This window comes from Bos javanicus, chromosome 21, assembly GCF_032452875.1.
Source record: "Bos javanicus breed banteng chromosome 21, ARS-OSU_banteng_1.0, whole genome shotgun sequence".
Classification (NCBI taxonomy): domain Eukaryota; kingdom Metazoa; phylum Chordata; class Mammalia; order Artiodactyla; family Bovidae; genus Bos; species Bos javanicus.
The window spans coordinates 67097493-67110645 of NC_083888.1; positions in this window are offsets into that span (position 1 = coordinate 67097493).

The following is a 13153-nucleotide window of genomic DNA, read 5'->3' on the forward strand; positions in this document are numbered from 1 at the left end:
TGCAATGCAGGAGACCTGGGTTTGGTTCCTAGGTGGGGAAGATCTCCTGGAGAAGGAAATGGCAGCCTACTCCAGTATTCTTGCCTGCAGAATTCCATGGACAGAAGAGCCTGGTGACTACAGGGGTCACCAGGGGTCGCAGAGTCAGACACAACTGAGCAACTTTCTTTCATGGTTCGGGTCCTACGGTCACACAGAGGGTGAGCAGAGCTGAGATGTGAGGGTACCCCCACAAGAGGTTAGAACAGTAAACTGGGGTCTCAGAGGGTGGGAGGGTTGGGGGGGTGTTAGAGGGGAGGGGCTGGGTCGGAGGATTGGGCCCCAGGGGGCTGGGGTGCAGGCACAGGGGTGGGGCGACCTCGAGCATCCATTCTTCTCATCAGCTCTGGACTCCACCATCTCTCCTCTGCTCATGGTCTGCCCTCTGAGCATCCTTCCGTGACATTGGCTCAGGCTTGTAGCTGAGCACCTTTACAGTCTCGGATCATTCGGAGTCCAGTCAAGGACCACACTGTAATTGGGAGGGGGCCGCTTAGGGACGGCAGCAGGGATCAGAGTGTGGAGATGGCTACTGAGGATGGAGCAGCCGAAGCACAGGCGGAGCTGGGGTGCTGAGGGTGTAGCAGTGCCCCAAGGAAGGAGCGAGTCTGGAAGAGCCCCTCATCCCACCCCGACCCCCACGTGGGCTCCTGGCCCGGATTCAGGCCTCAGTGGGGAGGCTGCAGCCCCAGCAAAGTTCAGTGAGGCACTCCGCCTGCAGAACTTGCTGGAAAGGCAGGCCCTGGGATGCCAGGTGAGCCACGCACTGGTAGGTGCTCCGCTCGGAACCTGCTGCAGAGCCTCCTGGGAGGTCGGGGCGGAGGGGGCAGCGGTCCGGGGCGAGATGCGCCAGGTGGCCGCCAACAGATGGGTGTGACACCGACGACACCCTCCTGCTTCATGGTCCCTCCGGCACCCGCTACTGATGAAGCTCAGCACTCTGCAAGGGAGGAAATTCCAAAACCCTCACGTAGGGCAATGACAGAGGAGTTTGGAGCTGGGGGACTTGGACTGATGACAGGCGATTGGTCTCCAGATGCACCTCCTGTGGACTCAGCGTCCCGTGAACGCTTTCACTCAGCGCCATCCACCCAGCCTTCGCACAAGCGGGGGTACTCTCTCTTCCCCAGAATGAGGATGTGCTGTCCCGAGTCCCCTTATCTCTTCCCGGCTGTGCTAACTGCTTCCCACACTCAGTCACAGCCCCCCGGATGCTCTGTTACCTGCAGTCTGAACTGTAGAGTTAACCTCCAACAGACGGCAGGTACAGTCACAAAGCCGAGGAGAGACAAGAGGGAAACAGTTCGCAAAACAAACACATTAAACTAGCGAAGACTTGGAGAAGGAAATGGCAACCAACTGCAGTGCTCTTGCCTGGAGCATCCTGTGGACAGAGGAGCCTGGTGGGCTGTTGTCCATGGGGTCTCACAGAGTCGAACAGAACTGAAGTGACTTAGCATGCATGCATCCTTTGGAGAAGGAAATGGCAACCCACTCCAGTATTCTTGCCTGGAGAATCCCAGGGACAGGGGAGCCTGGTGGGCTGCTGTCTATAGGGTCGCACAGAGTCAGACATGACTGAAGCGACTTAGCAGCAGCAGCAGCAAAGACTCTCAGGCGAAGCTCCCACAGCCCTAGTTTCTGTAACAGCTGGGAAGCCATGTCTCCTTCTCCCGTTACTCATTCTTCTTTCCTTACTCAGCCTGGATTTCCCCCACCCGCAGCCAGAGCCTCAGCTGGTGGGCTGGCTGCAGAACAAGGAAGTGATGAAATGACCTGAAGGAAGGTCCCCGAGGGGTCTGAGTCCTGGCTCCCCTGCCCTGCTATGGTTGATGTGGTTTTCCATTAGCCCTTCCTGCAGGTTGTAGAAATTGTCAGAAGAGCTCCAGAGAACACCCTGCTCTGCAGGCCAGCCCTCCCGTCCTCACTGCAAAGTGGCCACACAGTGGCCCCCAGGAACAGAATTGATCATGCCAGCCATAGAGCCATCCCTTGCCGGCCTTTTGCATAATGAACCCCAAAGAGCCAGGTGGTAGTATTGCCTTTCGATTTGATAAAGCCGCTGGGTGCCCCGTGGCTGCAGTATTCCCCATGGAGGACTGAGACCCTCAAGTCAGCAGAGCTCAAGGTTGGGGGTAAGAGAGGGTCCACTGCAGCTCCACTCCCTGGCCCTGGACCTGTGCATTTTGAGTACTTATTTATTTATCTGGCTGCACCAGTTCTTAGTGGTGGCATGTAGGCTCTTGTGCCTCCACCAGGGATTGGACCCTGCCTCCTGCGTAGGGAGCTCAGAGTCTTAGCCACTGGACCAGCAGGGGGGGGTCCCTGGACCCATGCATTTTGCCACGGCAGAAACAGACCCATGTAATTGTCTCTGACCCAAACCCTTATGGAAGCCTGTGAAGCAGAGAGAGCCTTGTCCTTCCTGGATGTTGTCGCCTATCTGGCACCACAACTGAATCTTCCCTACGTCATTCAGCCCCTCCATTGGGCTGGTCACTTCCAGGTGTGCAGTGAGACCAGTGAAGTCCTTCCTGGATGTTGTCGCCTATCTGGCACCACAACTGAATCTTCCCTACGTCATTCAGCCCCTCCATTGGGCTGGTCACTTCCAGGTGTGCAGTGAGACCAGTGAAGTCCATGGCCGGGAGCCCACACCGCTGCACCCCCTTGGCTGTGACATGAATCCCTCTCTGAGAAGCCATGCAGCATGGAGAACCATGATGGCAGATAAGGCATTTCGTGAGTCCGTGAGTCGTGGCGCTGATGGAAGTTACAGTCAAGGAAGCCAAGCCACATCTCTGTCCAGAATGCATCTATTCCAGGAGGATGAATCATAGCCCTTGCATGATGGGAGAGGGCCAGTGTAAGCCACCTGCTCCCAGGCAGCCGGCTGCTGTCCCTGGGGAATGGTGCCACCAAGAGCCAAGTGCTGACTGCCGCCACTGTCAAGATAAGGCACTGGGCAGCTGCCAGAGCTGCCTGGGAAGAGGAAGTCTGCGTTGTTGACCCCAAGCAGAGCCTGCATCCCTGTCACCATAGCTGCTGTGTTCATGGGGCCATAGCGAACCCACTGGGGCGGCTGGGGGGAAAGAAGCTCTTCTGGGTTGATTTGTGTCCCCCTCCCCACTTCATATTGAAGTCCTGATCCGATGCCCAGTACCCGAGAAAGTGACCTCATTTGGAGACACGATCTTTACAGAGGTAATCAGCTGAAATAAGGTCATTAGGGTGGGTCTTAGTCCAATATGACTGCTGATCTTATATCAGTAGAAAGATGAGGGACTTTTCTGATGCTCCAGTGGTTGAGAATATGCCTTCCAATGCAGGGGACATGGGTTCAATCCCTGGACTGGAAACTAGGATCCCACATGCTGTGGAGCAACTAAGCCCTACACAGTGCAACTGAAGAACCTGCACGCCGCAACTAAGACCCAGCACTGCCAAAAATAAATTAATTAATATATATATATTTTAAGAGAGATTTGGAAACTCGCACACACATACACGGAGAACACATGTGAAGATGAAAGCAGAGACTGGGGCGATGCTCCTACAAGCCAGGGAGCACCAAAGGTCCCCAGAGAGCCTCCAGAAGCGAGGCGAGAAGCATGAACAAATTTCTTGTCAGCACTCAGAAGGAAGCACCCTCACAACAACTCCTGGCCTTCTAGCTTCCAGAACCGTGAGGCACACACTTCTGTTCACCCAGTTTGTGGTACTTTGTCAAGGAAACTCGAGCAAACTATCACGGAGGTTGATGACAACTACACAGACCTTAGTCCTCTCACCTGATTAACGAATCGCTTCCCAAGTGAATGTCCTTTGATACGCTTCCATGCGGGGAACAGATCTGTCTGTGCCCACTCTGAGAGGTGGTCCATCTACACGCTTCTTCCCCAGGCTTTCTTGTCAACAAACCCCCAATTCTGTGTGGTGTCCTCCAAGCAAAGTGTTAGCCACTGTCTAAATCAGTGTAAATCCGTCTCTCTGGCCATTTCTCCCTCTACACATAGTAGACAGCCAAACATGTTGCTCCAAGCTCTGCAGCCTGGGCGGATGCTCCTTCACCAGCATCCTTCGGGGTCACTACTGAGTGGGGCTGCAGTGCAGCGTTGTCCACTTCCAGGGAGACCCAGCGTATCGACAGACCCTCAGACAATCAGACTTGAGTTTTTCTTACTCAACAGCCCAAGAGGCCTTAGGCATAGGCTGAGAGAAGGGAGGCGAGGCGATGCAACAGGAATTGGTGTTGGAGTCACTTTCTACTCTTATTACTGGGTTGGCCAAAGAGTTCATTTGTAGCATCTTCCAGGAAAGCCCGATGAACTTTTTGGCCAGTCCAATGCTTGTGCCTCCTGGGCCTGCCTGAGCTTGAGTCTTTCATTCAGACCATGTGATGATGGAAAAGCTACTGGACACATCAACCCTTCTGGCTAAGTGGGTCGAACAACACTTAGCTCTTGATGGGAAACTCATGCTGAGTGGTCACTGGGTGTCCATGATGGGGATTCAGTCTCCACTGAATCCCAAATGCAAACCAGAAGCTGTTTCTCAGAAGGAAAACAGTCAGCTGAAGAAGAGAGCAGAGGGTTGCTCCAGAGATCTGGCTGTGCTTTTCCTACAGATGCTGTCATGGGTATTTTGAGCATCACTGGATCTGCGGGATTATAGGTGGTAATCTATACAACAGGCAGAACGGCCTGTGTGGAAGAGTGGCCTGAACCTGCAGAGCCTTCCCTTGCTCTGGTCTCTTCTTGAAACCGGCTACCAACAGGGAACTCTGCAGATGGGTCATCTCACAGCACACCAAGATGTGTTGCTTCCGAAGTCTAAAAAGACCTACCAAGAATTTGCCTCTTTTTTTTTTCATGAAAGTGAAAGTCACTCAGTCGTGTCCAACTCTTTTCAACCCCGTGGACTATCCAGTCCATGGAATTCTCCAGGCCAGAATACTGGAGTGGGTGGCTTTTCCCTTCTCCAGGGGATCTTCCCAACACAGGGAAAAAACCCAGGGCTCCACATTGCAGGCAGGTTTTTTACTAGCTGAGCCACAAGGGAAGCCCATTTTTCATGGTAGCTGGTAAAACATGCAGCAATTTGCCTTTCATCTTAGAGGGGATGTTTTAAAATTCTCCAGACCAAATAATGCCCAGAAATTTAAAATCACAGGCCCCTAAATTTTTTTGGTGGGGGACGGGTTATCACCCATCCTATAGTTCACATGTATCTTATTAAGGTATCTGAAGTACTTCCTATTTCCTGTTTATCAGACCTAATCAGCATGATGTCATCAATGTGGTCGACCAGTTGTTAATGTTCAGTTGAATAAGATCAATTCATAGAGATGAAAAATAGAATGGTGGTTGTGAGGGGCTAGGATGAGGAGGGAATGGGGAGTTATTATTTAATGGGAACTGAGTTTCAGTTTTGCAAGAGGAATTCTCAAGATAGTTGGTGGTGATGGTTGCATAACAGCATAAATGTACTTAGTGCTACTAAACTGTATACTTAAAATTGGTTAAAACAGGAAGTTTTATGTTATGCATCAGCTCAGGTCAGTCGCTCAGTCGTGTCTGACTCTTTGCGACCCCATGAACCACAGCACGCCAGGCCTCCCTGTCCATCACCAACTCCCGGAGTTCATTCAGACTCATGTCCATCGAGTCAGTGATGCCATCCAGCCATCTCATCCTCGGTCGTCCCCTTCTCCTCCTGCCCCCAATCCCTCCCAGCATCAGAGTCTTTTCCAATGAGTCAACTCTTCACATGAGGTGGCCAAAGTACTGGAGTTTCAGCCTTAGCATCATTCCTTCCAAAGAAATCCCAGGGCTGATCTCCTTCAGAACAGACTGGTTGGATCTCCTTGCAGTCCAAGGGACTCTCAAGAGTCTTCTCCAACACCACAGTTCAAAAGCATCAATTCTTCGGCGCTCAGCCTTCTTCACAGTCCAACTCTCACATCCATACGTGACCACTGGAAAAACCATAGCCTTGACTAGATGAACCTTTGTTGGCAAAGTAATGTCTCTGCTTTTGATTATGCTATCTAGGTTGGTCATAACTTTTCTTCCAAGAAGTAAGAGTCTTTTAATTTCAGGGCTGCAGTCACCATCTGCAGTGATTTTGGAACCCCAAAAATAAAGCCTGACACTGTTTTCCCATCTATTTGCCATGAAGTGATGGGACCAGATGCCATGATCTTCGTTTTCTGAATGTTGAGCTTTAAGCCAACTCTTTCACTCTCCTCTTTCACTTTCATCAAGAGGCTTTTTAGTTCCTCTTCACTTTCTGCCATAAGGGTGGTGTCATCTGCATATCTGAGGTTATTGATATTTCTCCTGGCAATCTTGATTCCAGCTTGTGCTTCATCCAGCCCAGCGTTGCTCATCATGTACTCTGCATATAAGTTAAATAAGCAGGGTGACAATATACAGCCTTGATGTACTCCTTTTCCTATTTGGAACCAGTCTGTTGTTCCATGTCCAGTTCTAACTGTTGCTTCCTGACCTGCATATAGGTTTCTCAAGAGGCAGGTCAGGTGGTCTGGTATTCCCATCTCTGTCAGAATTTTCCACAGTTTATTGTGATCCACACAGTCAAAGGCTTTGGCATAGTCAATAAAGCAGAAATAGATGTTATGCATATATTACCACAATTTAAAAAAGAATTTCTTCTGCAAAAAGTAAGCTAAGCATAGATTAAAATAGAAAATTTTTGTGTTTTTGTGTGACTGTATTTTAAAAAGTCAGTGTGTTAAGACCTTGATACTCGTAGAGTGGCCAAAAGATTAGCAGCATGGCATTCCCCTGAACATTTTTAGAAATGCAGAATGCCTGCTTTAGACTTTCTGGATTAGAATTCATAAAGGAAGAATTCCTAGGTGACTCATATGCAAATTAAATATTTTCCTCAGCTTTTAAGAAAGCACCGGTTACAAATAATAAGGGAGGTAGTAGAGATCTCTGTGGGATATATTGTGGCAGAGAGCAGAAGAATTTCCATAGTTAAGAGGGAACATTGTTAAGGTATACTGTTGGCCCTGCCAGGTAAAAGCCAACTCTTTCTGATGGTCCTTGATGATTAGTACAAAGAAGACAATAACGAGTCTAATAGTCACATGCCTAGTGCCAGGGCCATTTTGATTTGCCCCAGTAAACCTACTACATCTGGGACAGCAGATACAAGTGCAGTCACCGCCTGATTCCATTTATCACAGTTCGGAGTCCTTCTCCAAGATCCATTCAACATCTGCACAGGCTAAGCTGGCTAGTTTGGAGTGCGGGAATGAAATATGAATTCCCATTCCTGCTTCTTTCAAGTCTCCAGTTGTGGCAGTAATCTTTGCAATTGCCCAGGGACACAATGAGGGGTAGGACTGGGATCAAACAGGGAAGCACCAGGGCACAAAATTTAAAGAGCTGCTCATCTCAGGATCACGCAAACACTAAGCCAGTACATAAAGCTGGTGTCCTGGGTGCCTCACTCCTAAGATCACACTCACTCCCAGGGCTATGTGAGAGAAGTGTTGGGAATGAAGACATGCACCCACCATTGGTGTGACTGTAACTTAGCACAAAATTTCTCAAGGACATTGAAATACTTATTTTTAAAAATGTAGTTCCAAGGTTTCAAAATTATCTTGTAACTTCCTCACCAAATTTGTTCTGTCCGGTGAAATTTTTAAGTTTCGATTTATATTTTTACCAGGTCAGCAATGCAACTAGTGTTCAAAAAAACCAAATAACTGTTCTAAGCTTACAATTAAAATGTCAGTTCTCCACCCCCTGCCACCCCTACTGCCGCAGGCAGCCCCTTTCACTCTAGCGGTGAATTCTGGTCCTCCTCCTTGATTTTTAGTTTTAAGTGTTCTCTACTGAGTTGCTACCATATAGGTCTTAAACAATTCTTTTCAAACTTGTTACTAGGCTTTTCATGGTTTTAGCCAATATTGTGAAGCAGACCGTTTCGTATAAAAATTATTTTATAAGGTCCTGGGCAAAAAGTGTTAACCTAATGAGTTTTGTACAGACATTTGTTTTCAGTCAGTGAACTTAACAGATTGTATCACTTGTTCTAAAGGGCTTTTAGTTGCTTCGATGTTCTGAGTGAACAATACTGTCATTTGGGGACATTATACATGTATATGAGCATTGTGTAACCGCCATACAAAATACACCTCGGAGAAGATTCTGGGAAGATGATAGAATAAGAAGAACAAGAGCTCTGTCTCCCCACCTAGACAACAATCACACGGACAGAGTCTTTCTGATGCAATTATTTTGGAACTCTGGAGTCTGTTGAAGGTATCCAAGTTCTCGGGGAATATGGGGAATATTTGGATGATAAATTTTGGTTGGTGATTAGTTTGGGGCAATTTCAGCTCTTAGCACAGTAGCGGCTACCCATCCTCCTCTCCCAGCCATTCGGCAGCTAGCTATTTACATGTTCTTGGAGCAGCCTGCACATAGCATGTGGGAGCTTAGGTGGGCAAAAAGGACTCTGCCCTCCAAACACTGGGAACCTGCGCTCTCGTCGCTGATGCTGTCTGATCACAGAGGTGCACAAAGAGGCGGCTGCGTTGTTTCGCGCCTCCCTCTCCACTGCTGCAAGACCTGCCCCGCTAGCTGCGGTGCCTTGCAGAGGACTCAAAGAGCCCTTGCCCTTCCCACCTTCACTTTGTGCTTTTTCCCCTTTTAGGAGCCTGAACTGCATAGTTGGGGGAAATTCGGAAGTGACAGCACATACCCAGGAAAGACTCAGAAAGATATCATATCCACACCTCGGGCTAATCCTCTGCACAGAGACAGCCTGCAAGAATAAAAATAAAAACAATAACAAAACCCAGCACACCCTGGGGAAGGAGGAAAATCTGATTTCCAGAGTTCCTACATTATGAAATGGAAATGCCCACTGTACAACCAAAGTATCACGAGACACAGAAAGAAACAGGAACAAATAGCCTGTTCACAGGAGGAAGGGAAACCAGCAGAAACCACCCTGGAGAAGACCCGATAGCAGATAGAGTACACCAAGACTTTAAAACAATTATCTTAAAGAAGCTCAAAGAAAGGAAGATGTGAAGAAAGTCAGGAAAACAATGTGGGAACAAAACGAAAATATCAGTAAAGAGAAAACCTAAAAAGAACTCCCTCCTCCCCAAAATTCTGGAGCTGAAAAGTACAATTTATTGTTGTTCAGCTGCTAAGTCATGTCCACCTCTTTGCAACCCCATGAACTACAGCAGGCCAGGCTTCCCTTCCTTCACTATCTCCCAGAGTTTGCTCAAATTCATGTCCGATGAGTCAGTGATGTCATCCAACCATCTCATCCTGCGTTCCCTTCTCCTCCTGCCTTCAATCTTTCCCAGCAGCAGGGTCTTTTCCAGCGAGTTGGCTCTTCACATCAGGTGGTCGAAGTATTGGAGCTTCAGCTTCAGCATCAGTCCTGCCAATGAATATTCAGGGTTGATTTCCTTAGGAGTGACTGGTTTGATCTTGCTGTCCAAGGGACTCTCAAGAGTCTTCTCTAGCACCACAATTTAAAAACATCAATTCTTTAGCACTCAACCTTCTTTATGGTCCACTTCTCACATCTGTGCATGACTATTGGAAAACCATAGCTTTAACTATACAGACCTTGTCTGCACACTGACGTCTCTGCTTTTTAATACACTGTCTAGGTTTGCACAGCTTTCCTTCCAAGGAGCAAGTGTCTTTTAATTTCATGGCTGCAGTCACTATCTGCAGGGATTTTGGAGCCCAATAAAAGAAAATCTGTCACTGCTTCCACTTTTTCCCCTTCTATTAGCCATGAAGTGATGGGACCAGATGCCATGATCTTTTGTTTTTCCATGTTGAGTTTCAAGCCAGATTTTTCACTCTCCCGAAAAGAGCAAGAGAGAAGTGAATCATCACATCATCACATACAAGGGATTTTCAATAAGATCATCAGCAGATTTCTTATCAGAAGTTTTGGAGGCCATGGGACTTCCCTGGTGGCCCTGTGACTAAGACTTCGTTCCCAATGCAGGGGTCTCAGGTTCCATCCGTAGTCAGGGAACTAGATCCCACATGCCACAGCTAAAGGTCCTACATGTTGCAACTAAGGCCTGGCACAGCCAAACATATATATAAAGTTTTGTAAGCCAGAAGACAGTGGGCCAGTATATGCAAATGCTAAAATTTAAACACTTGTCAACCAGGAATCGTATACCCAGCAAAACTGTCCTTCAAAAGAGAGAGAAATGAACATGTGGGTGTGTGCTAAGTTGCTTTAGTTGTGTTGGACTCTTTGTGACTCCATGGACTGTAGCTCAGCAGACTCCTCTGTCCACGGGATTATTCAGGCAAGAATACTGGAGTGGGTTGTCATGGCCTCCTCCAAGAGATCTTCTTGACCCAGCGATCAAACCTGCTTCTTTTACGTCTCCTGCATTGGCAGGCAGATTCTTTACCAGTAGCACCCCCTGGGAAGACCTGCAATGATCATATTCCCTAATAAACGAAATTGAAAGACTCCATGACCACGAGACCTGACCTGCATGAAATGCTCAAAGGAGTCATCCAAGATGAAGTGAGAGGGCTTTAGACGTAACCTGAAGCCACATGGGAAAATTCAGATCTCAATAAAGGTAAATACATGAGCAATTATACAAGCCAGTATTATTGTAAGAATGGTTTGTGCCTGTACCTTTGCTTGTTTTCTACCTAATTAAGTGATGGATACACTAAAAACAAACAAACAGTTTCTAGCATAAAGCTAGTATTACCGTAACTTTGGTCTGGAACTCCAAATCTTGTTTTCCATGAAATTTAGGAGAATAATGCATTTAAAAGAATTAATGGTTTATATTACTGGAATGGGTGAATTTAACTCAGATGACCATTATATCCACTACTGTGGGCAGGAATCCTTCAGAAGAAATGGAGTAGCCATCATGGTCAACAAAAGAGTCCCAAATGCAGTACTTGGATGCAATCTCAAAAACGACAGAATGATCTCTGTTCGTTTCCAAGGCAAACCATTCAATATCACAGTAATCCAAGTCTATGCCCCAACCAGTAACGCTGAAGAAGCTGAAGTTGAATGGTTCTATGAAGACCTACAAGACCTTTTAGAACTAACACCAAAAAAGATGTCCTTTTCATTATAGGGGACTAGAATGCAAAAGTAGGAAGTCAAGAAACACCTGAAGTAACAGGCAAATTTGGCCTTGGAATACAGAATGAAGCAGGGCAAAGACTAATAGTTTTGCCAAGAAAATGCACCGGTCATAGCAAACACCCTCTTTCAAAAACTCAAGAGAAGACTCTACACATGGACATCACCAGATGGTCAACACCGAAATCTGATTGATTATATTCTTTGCAGCCAAAGATGGAGAAGCCCTATACAGTCAGCAAAAACAAGACCAGGAGCTGACTGTGGCTCAGATCATGAACACCTTATTGCCAAATTCAGACCGAAATTGAAGAAAGTAGGGAAAACCACTAGACCATTCAGGTATGACCTAAATCAAATCCCTTATGATTATACAGTGGAAGTGAGAAATAGATTTAAGGGACTAGATCTGATAGAGTGCCTGATGAACTATGGACTGAGGTTTGTGACATTGTACAGGAGACAGGGATCAAGACCATCCCCATGGAAAAGAAATGCAAAAAAGCAAAATGGCTGTCTGGGGAGGCCTTACAAATAGTTGTGAAAGGAAGAGAAGCGAAAAGCAAAGGAGAAAAGGAAAGATATACGCATCTGAATGCAGAGTTCCAAAGAATAACAAGAAGAGATAAGAAAGCCTTCCTCAGCGATCAATGCAAAGAAATAGAGGAAAACAACAGAATGGGAAAGACTAGAGATCTCTGCAAGAAAATTAGAGATACCAAGGGAACATTTCATGCAAAGATGGGCTCAATAAAGGACAGAAATGGTATGGACCTAACAGAAGCAGAAGATATTAAGAAGAGGTGGCAAGAATACACAGAAGAATTGTACAAAAAAGATCTTCAAGACACAGATAATCATGATGGTGTGATCACTCACCTAGAACCAGACATCCTGGAATGTGAAGTCAAGTGGGCCTTAGAAAGCATCACTATGAACAAAGCTAGTGGAGGTGATGGAATTCCAGTTGAGCTATTTCAAATCCTGGAAGATGATGCTGTGAAAGTGCTGCACTCAATATGCCAGCAAATGTGGAAAACTCAGCAGTGGCCACAGGACTGGAAAAGGTCAGTTTTCATTCTAATCCCAAAGAAAGGCAGTGCCAAAGAATGCTCAAACTACCGCACAATTGCACTCATCTCACACACTAGTAAAGTAATGCTCAAAATTCTCCAAGCCAGGCTTCAGCAATATATGAACCATGAACTTCCAGACGTTCAAGCTTGTTTTAGAAAAGGCAGAGGAACCAGAGATCAAATTGCCAACATCTGCTGGATCATGGAAAAAGCAAGAGAGTTCCAGAAAAACATCTATTTCTGCTTTATTGACTATGCCAAAGCCTTTGACTGTGTGGATCACAATAAAGTGTGGAAAATTCTGAAAGAGATGGGAATACCAGACCACCTGACCTGCCTTTTGAGAAACCTATATGCAGGTCAGGAAGCAACAGTTAGAACTGGACATGGAACAACGGACTGGTTCCAAATAGGAAAAGGAGTACGTCAAGGCTGTATATTGTCACCCTGCTTACTTAACTTACATGCAGAGTACATCATGAGCAACGCTGGGCTGGATGAAGCACAAGCTGGAATCAAGATTGCCGGGAGAAATATCAATAACCTCAGATATGCAGATGACACCACCCTTATGGCAGAAAGTGAAGAGGAACTAAAAAGCCTCTTGATGAAAGCGAAAGAGGAGAGTGAAAAAGTTGGCTTAAAGCTCAACATTCAGAAAACGAAGATCATGGCATCTGGTCCCATCACTTCATGGCAAATAGATGGGGAAACAGTGGAAAAAGTGTCAGATTTTATTTTGGAGGGCTCCAAAATCACTGTAGATGGTGACTGCAGCCCTGAAATTAAAAGACTCTTACTCCTTGGAAGAAAAGTTATGACCAACCTAGATAGCATATTAAGCAGAGACATTAACTTTGCCAACAAAGGTCCGT